This window comes from Centruroides vittatus, unplaced genomic scaffold, assembly GCF_030686945.1.
Source record: "Centruroides vittatus isolate TY-2023 unplaced genomic scaffold, ASM3068694v2 contig_202, whole genome shotgun sequence".
NCBI lineage: Eukaryota > Metazoa > Arthropoda > Arachnida > Scorpiones > Buthidae > Centruroides > Centruroides vittatus.
In genome coordinates, this window is record NW_027121249.1 from 418,188 (window position 1) to 435,619 (window position 17,432).

A 17,432-nucleotide genomic window follows, 5' to 3' on the forward strand; every position below is an offset into this window, starting at 1 on the left:
TTATAAAATATTTCAACGTAGTTTCCATGTCTAAAAATCAGTAAATTCAATAACTCCTGTCTTGCCACAGAAGTTCATTATTTGGAAATTAATTTAGTTTAAACTTGTGCCGAAAATTTACAACAATACTTGAAATTTACAAATCCAACATCCAGCAATTTTGGTAAACATAAGAAGCTCTTAATGATTAGTATAATTTACGGCGTAAAAAAGATATAAGTTAAGATCTTGTATCGTGTTTCTAATGGATTTGATTAGATTGATGCGAGAAGGCATTACAACACTTCGAGGATTTGTCAACTTTGGGTGCTTTTCGGGAATAAGAACACCTAAATAAGTACTAATTTCTCATTAAAAAAGGATTTTCTATTAAAAATCGTTCCTTATTTAGGTGTTGTACACGTGAAGAAAATCCATAATAATTCCCCGTGGCCATCCCGTTGTTTAGAGAGCTAGCACTAACTACTAGTGTTAAGTGATGTAAAAATAGCGATAATTATACGAAATTACCCTCTATTTATAAATATAAAATATTGAATACATTTATAAACTTAAAATTTATAAATATTTAAAAAAATTTATTTTATTCATTATTTTAATAAAATTTATATATATAGTGCAGTACACTATACAATTAAATCTCAGTGTCAGTCACGATGTTAGGCCTACTACGTATTTGCAGAAGTGTCTGATTAGATGTCACCTATGACAGACTTTCACATACGTTTTTGATCGATTCAACAACTTTGTGAGCACAAATTTATTATGTCAATATTGTTTACCATATGGTTGGCCCAACACACCCTTGCGCCCTATAAAGTCAATAAACCATATTAAATCAAATCAGTTATTTTTTAATAAAATTCGATCATCAAAATAATGGTTTTTGCCATCTTATAATAATTAAAAACATAGAATAAGTTTTTATAATAACAGATGGTGCTAAACGCAGTTTATAATTTTGACAGGAAAAGTTACGCAACACTTTACTGGATATTTCTGAAATTAAATTGATAAAACACTTCGTATTCAATTGTATCAATTAAACTTTGTAACTGACTGAATTAATGTATATTAAGTTTTCGTTTTATCTATGATTTTATTAGAATCTATTTCAGAAAGTATGAAGATCATTACACAATTTCAGCAAACATATTCTGTATACATTCTTATATTTCTTAGGTTTGCACAGCTAATGTAATAGGGAAATTGATTTTACAACAATGACGAATAAGTTAGGTACGATATTCGATTGTTATTGATAATAATTGTAATTGTTGTGTTCATTGATTTTCAAAGAATTTAATACATTCTAAATGCTTCTCATTACGGGCGATGTATTCTCGGATTTATTACCGATATTTCTATTTTTATAGATATTGGATTAAATATTTCATAACTTCAAAGACATTACAATCAGTATATATGGGAAAACCGATATAAATATGACTGATACGTGTCTCCTTATTGACTATAATTGAATAAATGGATATAAAATTGTATGATACATTTCAGAGTGGGTTCTATTTCTAAAAATCCATAAATTCAATAAAATCTGTTTTCCTAGAAAAGTTTATTAATTGAAAATCAGTATGATTCCACGAATAAATATTTCATATTTAAAAATGAAAGCCTTGAAAAATTTTGTAAACGTAAACGTTAGCTCTTTATGATTAACAATTATAGTTCTCCGAGTGAAAATACTCGAAACTAGGTGTTATATATATATATATACGTGGTACGATCCAAAAGTTCGGGGACTGCAGTAATCTATGACAACAAAAGCATGTATTTGAAGTTATAGCGTATGACATGGATTCTACCAAACCACCTCTACGTGTTCAAGTTAAACTTGTACGTGTTTGGTAGAATCCATTTCATACGCTGTAACTTCAAATACATGCTTTTGTTGTCATAGATTACTGCAGTCCCTGAACTTTTGGATCGTCCCACGTATTATATATATATATATATTATATATATAACACCTAGTTTCAGTATCAATGTATCAATTTCATTTAAATGTATCATACAATATTATATATATATATATATTACTCGTATACGCGTTTCGAATAACGTTTATTTCTTTGATAAAGTAATGAAATTCTGGATAACGATTGGCCGAGTTAAAGTGTTTCTCTAGAGGAATAACAACAAAACGTCACTTTCCCATTAAATGGAAAATTGCACTATGTGAAATTTAGGTGTTAGTCGATACAGAAAATCCAAAACAACTTTTTGCAAAAGCGTAGCACATAAATTAGCGTTTTATGATATTATTCACTTGGATCCGGATGTTCGCTTCTTTGGAATTGCTGCAGAATAATGAATTATTCTGTTTAACTTTGAATAAATTTAATCTAAATTAGTTTAAAACTTAAAGCTATAGTAACAATTGTGAGGTTTCCTTGTTTCTGAATAATAATTTGATCGGATAAATGTACATCTGTGATATGGGCTTTAGTTAAACGTGCATTCTCACGTGCTTTCAGAATGAAAATTTTCCACCAGTAACCATTTGCATAACACAGTTGAATACCGATAGTTGGTCGATTAGTTACCCCTTTAGTACCGAATGTGGCAGTAATATATCTTAGCCATAATAGCAAATACAAAACAAGCATTTCTGTTAATTTCATTCACAGCCCTAATATATAATGATTTCCCTCCGCGAAAATGTACTGTGAATAATTTTCCAGATACATTTTTAATCATCGAATTGTTTCGTGAATTTTTAATAAACGTAGACAATAACCAGTTGTGTTTTACAATCAAGAAATTTCGGCACAGTATCTGTCACGTTTGAAAATACCGCAGTTTGATCTGCTGGTTACTATTAGCATAACATCTTAATACATCATTGTTGTTATGAACTGGATCACTTTAGGGCAACCTACTTTATGGGTGTAACATTTGTCATTGAATCATTTATTAATTAAATGATCCTAGTTTTTCGTTAATACATAAAAACAAGTTTTACGAATGACAATAATGTAAATTGAAAAAGTGTACATTGGATATATTTTATCCCCTATTATAAAATAGTGTAAAAACAGAAGACTCTCGCTAATCCGCCTGTCAATAATACAGTTACTCCTTTATCCACCAGCCATTACAGTGAGCTTGGTGCGTCAGTTTCCATGAAAATGTTAGTCACGTCTGAAATCCCGTTTTCGTCGTGCTAAAAATTCATTTCTGTGTGCATTAATTTGTTTCAAGATTTCTCACTCTGTGACTAAATAACAAATCAATACCAAATAGCTCTTACATCACGTAATTTATTTTATTTGTGCCAGTATACTCTTGGTAATTCGACAATCTGACTATCTTTCTATTCAAGGTATTAAAGGGTTTGTAGAAATCAAATGAACTGGATTTTTGTGTTCAGAGTAAACATACGTCAGACAAAAAGAACGGAAAATAATATTTCTCTAATATTATTCAGTTATAAAAATTACATATTACATACAAAGTTATCTAATGAAATACATAATAAATTTTTTATATACTGTACGTAGTTTATATTATATCATCAAAGCAAATTTCAATATTTATTTAAATTGTATATATTCAATTATATTTTGTAAAGTTAAAAAAATAATAATGAAGACATATTTAAATATAAAGCCTATATAAATGATATAAATCGATTGTTTCACTCATTCGTCATATTCTGAAGTACAATACGCAATACGTTGACGTTACATAATACCTATACCAGTGTACATGCTTCTAGAATATAGTTTCGTGCGCTAAGCGAATAAAACACATGCCATTTAATCGGAAAGTGGAATTTTATCGTTATTCCTTTAGAGAAACACTTCGACTTGGCCAATCGTTATCCTATCAAACAATTGAAAGCCATTCGAAACACATATGCTTAATTTCCTGTTTTTTCACTCCAAGAACAATAACTGTTAATGATAAGGAGTTGAAATTTACTGAATTTTGGAAACTATTCATATTTAAATATGAACTATTTAAAAATGAATATAAGAAAAATATAATCTGCTGAATATAACAAAAATTACATTGAAAAAAAACAATGTCGACACAGAAAGTATGCTTGGGATACATTTTAGCACCAATTCTGAAATCGGCTAAAGTGTATGGATTAGATATTTCTGTTCCATGCAATTGTATGCCAAACAATACAAGAAAAGACCATAGACTTATACGCAGATTATTCAGGATATATGAGGATTTAATCGAGGTATTTTTGTGGATAGTTGTGTTTCTTTTTCTGATAAGACTATATGATTTGAATCTATATTGTTTACGTGTCATACACATGTACAAAAGTTATGCGTACCCAGCAGCTGCCAGCTGCGCATTTTTGTCTATTTACGTGGCTGGCCAGTTCAGTATTGTCAAGAGAAGAAAACTTACACTTCATTATGTAATTAACAGTTACGAGGAGGAATGGAAAATAATCGATGAGATTCAAAAATATTTCATTTATTTTATTTCCGGGTTATTTTTTATATCAGTAACGCTTAATATAATGGCAGAAATCGTTTTTTTCACAACAATAAAGGAACAGCACGGTACGGACACGGAAGCATTTATTTGTGTATTTTTCCATTCACTTTGGTTTTTATACGTTGTGGGACAGATTATAACTCTTCTTCTAATAAGCATAATCGTATTAAGCATTTTGGGTAAACGATTCATAAATCTTTCTACGGAACTAAGCAAATTGCATGTATTTAATCTTTTTTCGTTAAAATTAAGTGCAAGAGTAAATAAAATCAATGCATTAATGTGGAAACATCAAGATCTTTGGGAGTGTATTGAAATGGTTAATGAGAAATGGAACATACTCGTACCCTTCATATACACGCATTTCCTTTATGCTACGTGTGTTCTTTTATATGCAACTCTATTTGCAAATTTGCAGCCGATATTGAGAATTTCTTTTGCAATCCTTTCCTTAACATTTCTTTTTGGAGTCATTTTTGTCAGTTGGTCCTTATCTTTCTTCACAGCTTTGGTGAGTAAAATTTAGGATTAATGTTAAAAAGAAAGAAAATATTTTTGAGTTTAATTATCAAAATGTTTCAAATGTTTACCTTTTGTTGGTCAACAGAATAGTTTAGTAAATATATTTTATTGTTATCATTATTATTAGATTTATTGTTTAGTTGTATATGTTATGGACAAAGTGATTAATCGAGCATTATGAATAATGCCCGGGCATTATGAGTAATGACCAAAAAGGGCGGGCAGTGTGGGCACTTTTTCACCGCATAGTGATTCAACAGCCAATTGTATAGGTTTCAAGGCTGAGATTATATTAAATTGTAATTTCAGTTCTTTGTCATTAAGATCTATGAGCAATAACATATATATTATCTATGTCGCCATTCACATGTCTAAAATCTACATTAGACGTGTGAATGGCGACATCGAGCAATTATTTTTCGATGTAGACAGTTTGATTGCCAATTATCTAATGGAATATACTTATTTTGCATAAGCACGATCGGAGTAAATTTGAATAATTTCGATTTATTTTAAATGCGTATATACAATAGCCTTTTATAAATATAAAATAAAGTAATGAGATTTAATATTTATTTAAATATCAAAAATATATGATTAATATCAGGCTAATGATTTCATTTATTCACCATATTTTGAGTTTTGAAGTAGGATATAGATTATATTGATAGTATATAATCCATCTACCATTGTACTGAACATGTTCATACAATCGACCCCATCCCAAACACAACACAAAAAAATGAATTCAACGCAACACAAAAAAATTTTGCAGCACTCGCAGTTTCGGTAATATACCAAAATCAGCCAATTCCAGGACTTGTATAATGGACAAGTGACTACAAACAAAATAGTAACCTGACTAACTTCATTTTTTTTGGATTCCAAAAGCAGAAATTGGGCACATCTCTGTAATTACAATTCTCACGTTTCTCTTATCCTTCTTACAAGTATGAATTATATCAAGAACATTAGCCTCTGACTTGAACATAGGGTATAGTTTGCGGCAGTCATTATGGATCTTTCAACGTGACCCTACTGTTTTCAGGCAAATCAGCTTCACAGATTTGTGTCATCTGAGAGTAATTGCACCAAATTTCCAGACACGAGGATTGGCTGACAAGGTCCATATAAATGTTTTTCCTGATCTTCTATGTTCCCACAATTAAATTCTTTTATTAAAATACATAACAGAAAACATTTTCTCAACACCATTTTCAAGTATCACAGAACTCTGACAGAGCGTAATTGACTTTTCTGAACAGATAATTGCAGAGCAGCTTATCTGTGTTAAAGAATTGAGGTTTGCTTGAATATTTTGTGGTGTATGCAAAGTACATTTTTAACAAATACTGAAATGACCACATAAATAATATCATGTTTATCGGATTTTGTAGTTTCTTCGTTATTTCAGTTTTAAAAATAGCGCGATATCAAATTTAACTTTTCAGAAGATTTTTTTTAATTCCAAAAATTTCTCAGATATACTTGCCATAATATAAACAAGGATAGCAATTTGTAATAGAAAAAAGATCCATAAGTCATTACTGAGCAACAGTAAAAATGTTCCACTTGACGTCAAAAACGGCAGAAAATGCTGTATCTGTTATGAACTGCTATATTCTGCTATTATCAGGCAATGTTATAGTGCTGTTTAAATAAACTATCTATACGACCGTATCATTTTATGGAATAAATCTAGAAAAGGTAAAATGATGTAAATGTTATTCATACACTTTTGTTTTCTTTCAGATGTTTGACGGCTTTATAAATATCGAAAAAATTTCACCCGTAGACCTTCCCTTACGATTTAAGTTTAAGGTAAGATGTGTGTTTTATAATTATATCAAAGTCACTTTGATAACATGTACAACTTCTCAATAAAAATATCGAGACGAATAACATTAAAGCTTTCCTCTGTATAAACTGATGATATTAAACGTGTGAGGGGCTGTGCTTTGTTACATGATTAATTTGAAAATGACAAAATTTATTGTCAACAACTGAGATAATAAAACCAAGACAAGTAATGAAAAAATAATTTACACGAGAGGAATTTAGTATGACAATGCACACACATGGAACAACAATTCTATAATTTCTTACCTACGAACAGTATTTCGCGACATTCCTTGTGTAATAAATATTACTTATAAGTAGTAGTGGTTTGACACATACTGATCACAAATTTAAATTAATTATTAAATGTTTTTATAAATTTGAATTAAATTAATTTTATTTTAACAATTAGGCAAAGTTTCTGTGTTAATTATTAAGTGTTTTAATATCCGAAAATATTAAAACAGGACAATTGTATGAAATAATATAACACCAAAACATAATTATTATTCAAATTATTTTATTTTTACATTAATAGATTAAATTAGTTTATTTTATTTAATTTTTTTCCAGTTTTCTTATTCACTTTATCTAAAACATGACACATTTCTGCAAGTATAATAAGTGGAGTAATAAATTTTGTTGATTGTTGACAATATATTCCCGGTCTATTTTCTGATATTTTAAAATGTAACACCAAGAAAGTTCATTTTGAAAGTCATCAATAAATTGCTGGTCGAGTATTTGGTAGCAAGAAACATAATTCCAGTTTAGATGATCTTTCAATATGCGTAAAGTCATAGTTTTTAATCGTTGGTATTTTAAAGTTTTTTTAAAATCAAACTTATGTATGTATTGCCTAATAAAATTATCCGAAAGAATTTGAAATTCTGCAACTTTATTCCAATCAAGATATTGTAAAACATTACTTAAGAATGATTTGTCTAACACCTGATATTCGCAAATTAAATCCCAGTTTGCATATTTAATATGTTTTTCAGTAAATGAAGTAGCGAATATATAGTTTTTCTATAGGATTTCCCAATTTAACTTATCGGCGAATTCAGAAACGAATGGAGAGATAAATCGTTTCGTTGATTGGTGATATCCCAGTCAATATAATTTCTTAAATGACAAATATTATTTTCTTCTAATAGCGAAAATGAAGAATCTCTTCAATCAATTAGCAGTTGAGTATTGTCTATAAAGAAACAAAATTGTTTTTTGTTAAGAAATATTTATTTAATTACATAATAGGATACATTATTCATATTAATAACATTTTAATATATAGATATCATAATAGAATACATTATTATTTAAATTGAATATATATGTAAATGAATAAGATTATTTAAATTTAGTACATATATTAGCAGAAACAAAATTATTTATTACATTTCATAGTCACATCTTGTAAAGTATTTGTTATATATTGGTAATGTTATTTTATCATTTATTACAAAAATTTACGTTCATATGTTTTATTGTTAGACAGTTTTAATGATGCTGCTTTAAACACGGATTAGTTTTATTACAAACACTATGCATTACATAAGTATGTTTTTGTTTGCTTACTATTAAAAATTTGTATTGCAAAGATAATGATGATAATGATGATATCCAAAAATCTGTATGAATCAAGAGTAGAAGCTGTAATGACCAAACGATACCACATTTATTTCATTGTCTAAAATTAATTTTTATCATAAAATAGAGAAAGCGAAATTTTTTCTGCAGATATGTACATTGTTACTACATGATTTTTGCTTTTAATCCCATATTGCTGATGTCTTAATAGCTCTGTGTTGAATAAAATCCTCTTAAATATCATTTGTATAAATTTGAAGTGTAAATGAATCTGTCTCGGTATATAATAAATGTACGTTTTCACCATATCTGTTTTTAAATATTTTATAAAATGTTTCATACATATGTAATTTGCTTAACTCTAATACACAAAAACCTATATAAATAGGTTTGTCTAAGCATAAATTAGGTTTCTTCATTTTAAAAATTGTGAGATTATCATTTATAATTTGAAATTGTTCTACAGACAGTTTAGATAGATATCGGCGATATTGATTTAATCTTGTAGCTGCTTTTAAGTTAATACGCTTTCTCACATTTTGACATGTTTTGCCAAAAAAACTATTATTTATTAATTTAAAAAATGATTTGTCAAAATCGTTAGTCGAGTTTTGTCTTTTTTTATTATTAAATAATATATATTCTCTAAGCCAGTAATTCTAAAAGTCGGGGGTCATGACCCCGAAGGGGGTCGTGAAAAATATTTGGGGGTCGCTGAAAAATTGATGCCAGATCAAGTTTCTCAAATATTTTATAAATTTACTATGGATTAGTGTTTAGCAATAATAGAAATAAAAAATATATAAAATAATTTTTACTTAAATAAATTGCACATATAAATAATAAAAATAATATAAATATTAAATACAAGTTTAACCTCCTCCCTCTGGGATGTTTTTTGACACATACTTATTCTTCGGGGTCCTTTGAAATTTTTTAGTGCATAAGGGGGGTTGCAATCCAAAAAGTTTGAGAAACACTGCTCTAAGCCATGCACTTTGACAAAACTCTAGTACTCTATGAATTTTAGTTAATATCAAATCTTTATCTAGATAAAATTTTAAATACCTATAATGAATTACATATTTTTTTTTCAAAAAGAGTGTGAACCAATTTTTTATCAGTATTAGTATATTTTAAATTTAATTTACCTAAACTGTTTTTAGATAATTAGATAATAAATCACACTGGATATTAATATGCTCAGTAGCTAGTGGTAAATCATTATTTTTATCATGAATACTTTCTGGATATTCTAGATCCAATTCTAAAATATATCCAATGTTATTTTCATCTGATATATTACATATGTCTAAGGCATTTATTTCATCTTTGGACAATTATCTAAAATTGTTTACAGGCAAATATGCATTCATTACATACCCATAAAGATTATTTGCATCTATGGACAAAATATAATTATGAGGTTAATTTTTATCATAAGTTTCAGGTATTAATGGATTATTTGCTTTCGCAAATCTTTTTCCCGTTAAACTTAATCCTCCCCTAATTCTGTTTTCGATAAATAAGTACATATTGAAATCGTTAAATAATTCTAATTGGATTTTTATCAGTTTTAAACTGCAATTTCATGTTAAATCATGTTAATTGCAAATGTTAATTGTTATAAAATATACAAAATATAAATTATAATATCTTAAACTTAATTTTTTTAAATTTTGGAATATATCTGCTAATAATATGGTATCGACATATTGATATAATTTTAAATAGTCTTTGAAAGTTTCACAGTGAAATTTTTTCCAAACTAATTAAGCATTATTGTAATCATCATCTGTTATATTTTCTCTTGATAATTCGTTATGAAAACATTTTTTTAGTAGTAACTGTATTTCATCTAATATCTGTTTGTTTTTAAAATAGGAAACAAAAAAATTCCTTTTTTTTTAATAATTCTTTCTATTTGTTATTGCGAAAAAAATGATTGAAAATTTGAAAATTATAATTCACACTTTTTAAATTGCCTGCTAAAACAGAGAGGAAAAATTTAAAAACTGATAACTGTCTATAAATTTAAAATAATCTAATGAAAACGGTTGTGAATTTCTGAATTTATTGGAATAATTATAATTTTTGAAAATAATTTAGAAGGTATATTTTTAAAAGTTAAATGTGTATCATAACTTGAAAAATTGTGCAATATAATTGAGATAAACGTTTTTAGTCTATAATTTAAATTGTATTTATCATGAGCCCACTCTCTTTAAATCTTGTTAAATGATCATGATCCATTATATGGATATCATCATCATCATCATCACAATGCAGATTTTTAATAGTATGCAAACGAAAACATACTTATGTAATTCATAGTGTTTGTAATAAAACTTATCTGTGTTTAAAAAAACAAGCATGTAATAAAGCATCATCATTAAAACTGTCTAACAATAAAACGTATAGATGTAAATTTTTTTTAAGAAATGATAAAATAACATTTCTAATATATGACAAATATTTTACAAAATGTGATTGCATGAAATGTAATAAATAATTCTGTATCTGCTTATATATGTACTCAATTTAAATAATGTTTTATCCATTTACATATGTATTCAATTTGATTAATGATGTATTCTATTATGATATACATATAATAAAATGTTATTAATATAAATAATGTATCCTATTATGTAATTAATTAAATAAATATTTCCTAACAATTTCGTTTCTTTATGGACAATACTCAACTGCTAATTGATTGGAGGAATTCTTCATTTTCACCAATAGAAAAAAATAATATTCGTCATTTAAGAAATTATATTGACTGGGATATTTTTCGTTGACTGATATATCATCAGTCAACGAAACGATTTATCTCTCCACTCGTTTCTGAATTTGCTGATAAGTTAAATTGGGAAATTCTATAGAAAAACTATATATTCGCTACTTCATTTATTGAAAAACATATTAAATATGCAAAATGGGATTTAATTTGAGAGTATCAGGTGTTAGACAAACCATTCTTAACTAACTTTTTACAATATCTTGATTGGAATGAAGTCGCAGAATTTCAAATTCTTTCAGATAATTTTATTCGGGAATACATACATTAGTTTGATATTTAAAAAGTTTTAAAATACCAACGATTAAAAACTATTACTTTACGCGTATTAAAAGATTATCTAAACTGGAATTATGTTTTTCGTTACAAAATACTTGACCAGCAATTTATTGACGACTTTCAAAATGAACTTTTGTGGTGTTACATTTTAAAGTATAAGAAAATAGACCGGGAATATATTGTCAACAATCAACAAAATTTATTACTCCACTTACTTGCACAAATGTGTCATGTTTTAGATAAAGTGAATAAGAAAACTGAAAAAAGCTTAAATAAAATAAACTAATTTAATCTATTAATGTAAAAATAAAATAATTTGAAAAATAATTTTGTTTTGGTGTTATATTATTTCATACAATTGTTTTGTTTTAATATTTTTTGGATATTAAAACCCCCCATAATTAACACAAAAACTGGCTAATTGTTAAAATAAAATTAATTAAATTTAAAAATTTATAAAAACATTTAATAATTACTTATTAATCTTAAAGTACATGAAAAAGTTATATTTTTCTTTCAGTTCTGACTTATGGATATTGTATAACTAAAAAAGTTTCTAAAACATTGTGTTAACAATGAATAAAGAAAATTACAGTTAAAAAGGTAAAAGAAAATCAACTTGCAAAGAAAAAACTTTTTATTTACTTCAACAAACTTCCCAAATGCATTTCACCTGTTATGAAAGGCCTCTTCAGTAGGTTTGACCATACACAGTTCATATTCTGACAGTAACTTGTTAAGAGAAACCACTTATATAGTTCACAAAAAATTTCCAGCATTCCGATGTTAGCAATCCCGTATTCAAATTTACATTGTTGTTTTGCATAATGATAGCAAAATTTTTCTTCACTTCTCATCTTACATTGTTTTTTTCCCTAAAGACAATTTTTAACTTATTAGTATTGATCTGACAATTATTAATATTACAGTGTTGGAAGATAGGAGAATTACTAATTTTTAACCTTACAGCAGCCAAGTGTTCTGACAGTCTGATCTTCACTCTTCGTTTCGTTTCACCGATGTAAAAACTGAGGTTGTTACATGTGCATTCTATTCTATAAACGACGCCTTCTTCTTCTAATAAATCTTTTTTATTAGTGCTTCTTATAATCATCATATTTGATAACCTGTTATTTTGGAATGGAGCCAATCTAATTAATTTTTGATTAAAAAATTTATTATATTTCTCATAAATACCTTTTATGTACAGGAAAGATACATACTGCATTATTTGTTATGCAAAACAACAATGTAAATTTCAATACGGGAATGCTAACAGGGGAATGCTGGGAATTTTTTGTGAACTATACAAGTGGTTTCTCCTAACAAGTTATTGTCGGAATATGAACTGTGTATGGTCAAACCTACTGAAGAGGCCTTTCATAACAGGCGAAATGCATTTGAGAAGTTTGTTGAGGTAAATAAAAAGTTTTTTCTTTGCAAGTTGATTTCCTTTTACCGTTTTAACTGTAATTTTTTTTATTTATTGTTAACACAATGTTTTAGAAAAAGTTTTTAGTTATACAATATCCATAAGTCAGAACTGGAAAAAATATAATTTTTTCGTATACTTTAAGATTAATTAAAAAGTAAGAAGAATAGAAAGTCTGACTTTATTGTTTTTACAATTATTTTGGAATATATTCGGTTTTTGGGAAAGATGAATCTGGATAAGAGGTTGGAAGATTTAATAATTAATTTAAATTTGTGATCAGTATGTGTCAAACCACTACTACTCTTATACATAGAATCTAGTTTATTTCGTTTTAATATAATTAAATTTTTGCTGTTTTCAGATCAACGATTTCATGAAAAGATTTGTGAAGAATCGACTCGGAATATCCGTTGGTGGATTCTTTTACATAAAAAAAAATTTTATCATAAGAGTAAGTATTTAAATATTTAAGTAAAATTAAAAAGTTATATCTAACATATCAAAACCTGTTTTCATATGTAAATATATATAATATTATATTTACCTACTTTGTAGAAATTTGAGTTTACTTTTTCGGCCATAGACATTAGCCATTAATTATTGATTTGTCTGCAATTTATTATATTTTTAATAAACTAGAAGCTGTTTATAGTTAGTTGGGGGCCTCCTTCTTTAAAGTTTTTCATATCTGTTTTTGAGATTAAAAAAGACAGACAGAGAAACAGACTACAGTGCAAAATCATAAGTCTACAGCTTTTTCAAATATTAGCCCAATGAATGTTGAGCATAGTTTTTACAAAATTTATCTTAAAAAATTTAGTGAATCCTTATCTCTGATCTTCAAAATTAAATGAACCGTTATTTTCACTAAAATACAAACTTTTAAAATTAAATAAAATTTTTTTCTTCATTTTTTTACTCGAGAATACTTTCTTCAACATATAAATCCCTAAGAGATATTTCTGCTGTACAAAAATATAAAAAATTGTAATAATGTATACACGATTAATAATGCATTATTCTACTTTCAGATGGTGAAAGGTTTGTATTCCATATTTTCATCTTTTATTCAGATTACCGGAGTTTTGGAAGACAAAAACAAATGTGCAGTGAAATATAGAAATAATGTAGAATTTAAGCGAAATTTAACGATTTCACATTAATGAAATTTTATCAAAAACTAACACTTAAATTTTTTCATTTACTTATTTATTTATAGCATTTTGTGCATGCACTATTTGATATATTACTGTCATTTATTCTGAATTCTTTATTCTATTCGGAACTTCATACTTTATACTTAAGGCCAGGATTACACATGCGTAAAATTCGGCGTAAAATCTAGCATAAAACAGAAAGCGTAAAAATTTTTCTAAAATATTGGCTGAAACAGAACTGAAAAAAGAGTAGAGCATGTCTCTACTTTTTACACCGTAAAATTTTTACGCCAAAATTCCTCCAATAAAGAGAAGTCTTTTCTGTGACGTCAAAGTAGACACGTGGTTTTTATTCTAACAATGGCGACAATGAAGGTCAACCCTATAATTGTGACGATCTCGAAAAAACGAAAAATAAATGAAATAGATGGGTTTATCGAATCTGTTCGACCACATCAGTGTCATGTATAAAGACACTGTATTTAAACAACGTTTATGGATCGCTATAGGTGCAAAATTTCAAATAACAGGTAGGTCTAGTAGAATCGATATATAGGCATGGTATTTAAATCAAACGTTTTTTGTTTGAATTCAGAATACAAGTCTATTAATTTAAATTTTTATATTATAGCAGAGGAAGCGGAGAAAAAATGGAAGGTACTGTACAAAGGGATAGATATATGAGAGGAAAAAATTAATAAAATTAGCACTGTTAGTGGCAGTGGTGTTTCCTATTCGGCGAGAATTTTTACGTATGTATGTTCTGGCATAAAAGCATAAAACAGAAACTGAACTGAAAGCTGATTTCTGATTCAGTTTTCTGCCACACAATTTTACACGTGTGTGTTCCTGTTTTAACACCCTGGAACATTGTACTTCTCATGATGACAATCGAGTCATGCTAATCATTTATGTAACTCTGTTCTCCAGATTAACAAAAATCAGTCAAACTAACAATTGTCAGAATGTATAGATGTACTGTACAGTTTGAAATTTGCAACCCAGTTACTAATGAAACTACAATAGTGTACGGTTACAAAAATTCTGACCGAATGTAGACGTTATGAATTGAAAGTTAATATAATTTTCTGTGACTAAAATGTAACCGCCCAGAATTGATCAATATCTTATTAGACAAATGTGAAAATCGAACGATTTAAATAAATAACATACTTTAATCTAACGTGTACTTTGTAATGACATTTTCAAATACAATAACATCTTCACTGTAGAACTTATCATATATCCTTATCTCCAACAAATCATTTTAAATTTTCAAGAAAGAATAGGCAACAATAACAGGTGATTAATGTGTTATAACCAAAATATTTTGATGGTTACGCTTCTTTTTATCGTAAAATAAACTAAATGTTCCCAAAGAAGTTTGTAATGAAGGACTAAGCTTTTTCGACAGCTTCAAACAATTTATTTTTATTTTTGAATTTTTGTTTATGAATTAGTGTTTGCAACATCCCATAACGTTTAGATTAGGTTTAAATATGGCGATTAGGCAGCTCAACTAATTAATCTGATATATAAATGAAGTTGTTTGTCTGTTTGTTTGTTTGCTATACACTTCTCGGCCGTTCGACTAATTGCTACAAAACTGGACAGTTACGTTTACATACTTCTAATTTAAGTAATGTGGTACATTTGACCACAAAATATTTCTTTTATTTCTGTAAATTAATCAATTTCTATTTCTATTTAATTTTCTGTTTTACACGTAGCGTTATCTATTGGCAAAATATTTAACAAGATCATAAACTTAATATGAATCTTACGAAATAAATATAATTAAAAAAATGTATATTGCATTGAGTTAATTACTACTACAGATGTATATAGCACTTGCCACTTGGACTTTTCGTTTATGAGTGATATGCCGCATTTCTTTATGTAGCGAGTGTAGAAAAAATGGCGTCACTAATTAAACAGGGATGCTGTAACCTATTTTTTAATTACAGTTACAGCCGAAAATAATGTTTTATTTAAAGAACTACAATATTTAAAGAGATATAAAAAATTTAGCATTTCTTTTTCTAAAAATGTGAGCAACGGAGATAGACAGATAACTAATTAAACATTTAAAATATATATTTTCTTATTCTTTGAATAACTTTCTGAGGTTATATCGTGTCGTGTTACACGCGTAGTGTTTTGTCTGCTATAAGTACGTCATTTTGGTATAGTTTTACATATTTTTCGTACTTAAACATTGTTCTTTTAACATTTTGCGCTTTTGTTGTAATAGTTTGTTCGTTGTGCTTTGCTTACTTTCGAGTATTGTGAAGGAATTATCCATGAATGACTGAAAATGAAATACGGTGTATTACAGCTTCCTCCGATTTGTACGAGTTTAGTCAGAGAGAAGGAATCAACACTTCCAGTGAATATGTAAACAGCGTTCATGATAGGAAAAAGATTTCTTTTTTTCCTCTTCTTTAGCCCTCTGGGCACTAAGAGGACCTCTAATAGCGGTATTCTGTGCAAGATGTTGCCAGATTAGCGTGCATGCTGAATTACTGAGAGCATGCTTGCGAAAAGTGACGTGATGTAACCGCAAATGACGTGAGCTGTCATCTTTCGCTACTGGTTCACGTTGGATATAAATGGGAAAATAATTCATCGCGCTGAAAGGCAATGCTGAAGCCTGTTAAATGAGTACCACCTTCATGCATGTAGCAGCGCCTAATACATTGCACTGGTCGTTATTTCGGATTAAAAGACCTGTATGATTAACCATGTATGAAATTTTGTATGAGATTTTAGAACTTTTGTTGAAATTGCCTTTGATAAACTAATTCTCTATTCTAGTTATGAAAAGTTAAAATTATAATGTGTATTATTCGTAGAAGTGGTAATATTATGACGAATGCTTGTTCTGTTTTCATAAATCGTGACGCATTTTTTATCATGTTCCAGGACTCCAGTTATTTCAACGAATGAAGAAAATGTAGAATATAATCCGTTAATCACCTAAAAAATAAAATTAGAAAGAAATATTTCATTATATTGTTTTTCTCGACTAATACTATACAAATAGTGCTATCTTATTTTCTAAGAAACTTGTGCATTCAGTTATCAGTATTTCATATAATTATTTTGCGTGAAAAAAATTTAAAATATTTACAATAGAAACGAGTGAGGACGAACTTTAAAGTACATAACGTTTTATTCTTCATGCTAAAGTAAGTCACTCTTCTAACGAAATTAATTATACTCTATATACACTACAGCTATTGTCTTATTTTATCTGTATTATCTGCATTTGTGGCCCGATATCCCTGAATCTCGAATTAATATACTAAAGTAGATGGCA

At 27.9% G+C, this 17,432-nt stretch overlaps 1 protein-coding gene across 1 annotated transcript in view; it reads left to right on the top strand.

Annotated features, from left to right (window-relative positions):
- Cyp18a1 (Cytochrome P450 18a1) overlaps positions 1-16,728 on the top strand; it is a 172,232-nt gene extending 155,504 nt beyond the window's left edge. The window contains exon 7 of the mRNA XM_067264980.1: positions 16,719-16,728. The gene's annotated coding sequence lies outside the window, so the exon portion shown is untranslated. The remainder of the gene's footprint in view (positions 1-16,718) is intronic.
- Positions 16,729-17,432: the final 704 nt, after the last annotated feature.